At 55.2% G+C, this 2,500-nt stretch overlaps 1 protein-coding gene across 1 annotated transcript in view; it reads right to left on the bottom strand.

Annotated features, from left to right (window-relative positions):
- Positions 1–2,500, bottom strand: part of oit3 (oncoprotein induced transcript 3) — a 49,397-nt gene that overhangs the window by 3,786 nt on the left and 43,111 nt on the right. The window lies entirely within an intron of this gene.

Raw genomic sequence — 2,500 nt, 5'->3', positions numbered from 1 at the left:
TATCGCCTCCTTTGAATTCCATGCTGTCACAGTTACTAGCCCTTTCAAGCTTAACATCCTTATCATTTATCGCCCTCCAGGTTCCCTCGGAGAGTTCATCAATGAGCTTGATGCCTTGATAAGCTCCTTTCCTGAGGACGGCTCACCTCTCACAGTTCTGGGCGACTTTAACCTCCCCACGTCTACCTTTGACTCTTTCCTCTCTGCCTCCTTCTTTCCACTCCTCTCCTCTTTTGACCTCACCCTCTCACCTTCCCCCTACTCACAAGGCAGGCAATACGCTCGACCTCATCTTTACTAGATGCTGTTCTTCCACTAACCTCATTGCAACTCCCCTCCAAGTCTCCGACCACTGCCTTGTATCCTTTTCCCTCTCGCTCTCATCCAACACCTCCCACACTGCCCCTACTCGGATGGTATCGCGCCGTCCCAACCTTCGCTCTCTCTCCCCCGCTACTCTCTCCTCTTCCATCCTATCATCTCTTCCCTCCGCTCAAACCTTCTCCCACCTATCTCCTGATTCTGCCTCCTCAACCCTCCTCTCCTCCCTCTCTGCATCCCTTGACTCTCTATGTCCCCTATCCTCCAGGCCGGCTCGGTCCTCCCTCCCGCTCCGTGGCTCGATGACTCATTGCGAGCTCACAGAACAGGGCTCCGGGCAGCCGAGCGGAAATGGAGGAAAACTCGCCTCCCTGCGGACCTGGCATCCTTTCACTCCCTCCTCTCTACATTTTCCTCCTCTGTCTCTGCTGCTAAAGCCACTTTCTACCACGCTAAATTCCAAGCTTCTGCTTCCAACCCTAGGAAGCTCTTTGCCACCTTCTCCTCCCTCCTGAATCCTCCGCCCCCTCCCCCCTCCTCCTCTCTGCAGATGACTTCGTCAACCATTTTGAAAAGAAGGTCGACGACATCCGATCCTCGTTTGCTAAGTCAAACGACACCGCTGGTTCTGCTCACACTGCCCTACCCTGTGCTCTGACCTCTTTCTCCCCTCTCTCTCCAGATGAAATCTCGCGTCTTGTGACGGCCGGCCGCCCAACAACCTGCCCGCTCGACCCTATCCCCTCCTCTCTTCTCCAGACCATTTCCGGAGACCTTCTCCCTTACCTCACCTCGCTCATCAACTCATCCCTGACCGTTGGCTACGTCCCTTCCGTCTTCAAGAGAGCGAGAGTTGCACCCCTTCTGAAAAAACCTACACTCGATCCCTCCGATGTCAACAATTACAGACCAGTATCCCTTCTTTCTTTTCTCTCCAAAACTCTTGAACGTGCCGTCCTTGGCCAGCTCTCCCGCTATCTCTCTCTGAATGACCTTCTTGATCCAAATCAGTCAGGTTTCAAGACTAGTCACTCAACTGAGACTGCTCTCCTCTGTATCACGGAGGCGCTCCGCACTGCTAAAGCTAACTCTCTCTCCTCTGCTCTCATCCTTCTAGATCTATCGGCTGCCTTCGATACTGTGAACCATCAGATCCTCCTCTCCACCCTCTCCGAGTTGGGCATCTCCGGCGCGGCCCACGCTTGATTGCGTCCTACCTGACAGGTCGCTCCTACCAGGTGGCGTGGCGAGAATCTGTCTCCTCACCACGCGCTCTCACCACTGGTGTCCCCAGGGCTCTGTTCTTGGCCCTCTCCTATTCTCGCTATACACCAAGTCACTTGGCTCTGTCATAACCTCACATGGTCTCTCTTATCATTGCTATGCAGACGACACACAATTAATCTTCTCCTTTCCTCCTTCTGATGACCAGGTGGCGAATCGCATCTCTGCATGTCTGGCAGACATATCAGTGTGGATGACGGATCACCACCTCAAGCTGAACCTCGGCAAGACGGAGCTGCTCTTCCTCCCGGGGAAGGACTGCCCGTTCCATGATCTCGCCATCACGGTTGACAACTCCATTGTGTCCTCCTCCCAGAGCGCCAAGAACCTTGGCGTGATCCTGGACAACACCCTGTCGTTCTCAACTAACATCAAGGCGGTGGCCCGTTCCTGTAGGTTCATGCTCTACAACATCCGCAGAGTACGACCCTGCCTCACACAGGAAGCGGCGCAGGTCCTAATCCAGGCACTTGTCATCTCCCGTCTGGATTACTGCAACTCGCTGTTGGCTGGGCTCCCTGCCTGTGCCATTAAACCCCTTCAACTCATCCAGAACGCCGCAGCCCGTCTGGTGTTCAACCTTCCCAAGTTCTCTCACGTCACCCCGCTCCTCCGTTCTCTCCACTGGCTTCCAGTTGAAGCTCGCATCCGCTACAAGACCATGGTGCTTGCCTACGGAGCTGTGAGGGGAACGGCACCTCAGTACCTCCAGGCTCTGATCAGGCCCTACACCCAAACAAGGGCACTGCGTTCATCCACCTCTGGCCTGCTCGCCTCCCTACCACTGAGGAAGTACAGCTCCCGCTCAGCCCAGTCAAAACTGTTCGCTGCCCTGGCCCCCAATGGTGGAACAAACTCCCTCACGACGCCAGGACAGCGGAGTCAATCACCACCT

Source organism: Oncorhynchus gorbuscha, linkage group LG11, assembly GCF_021184085.1.
Source record: "Oncorhynchus gorbuscha isolate QuinsamMale2020 ecotype Even-year linkage group LG11, OgorEven_v1.0, whole genome shotgun sequence".
Lineage (NCBI taxonomy): Eukaryota > Metazoa > Chordata > Actinopteri > Salmoniformes > Salmonidae > Oncorhynchus > Oncorhynchus gorbuscha.
Note: the sequence above shows the minus strand (reverse complement) of the source record. Positions and strands in the feature narration are given on the sequence as shown.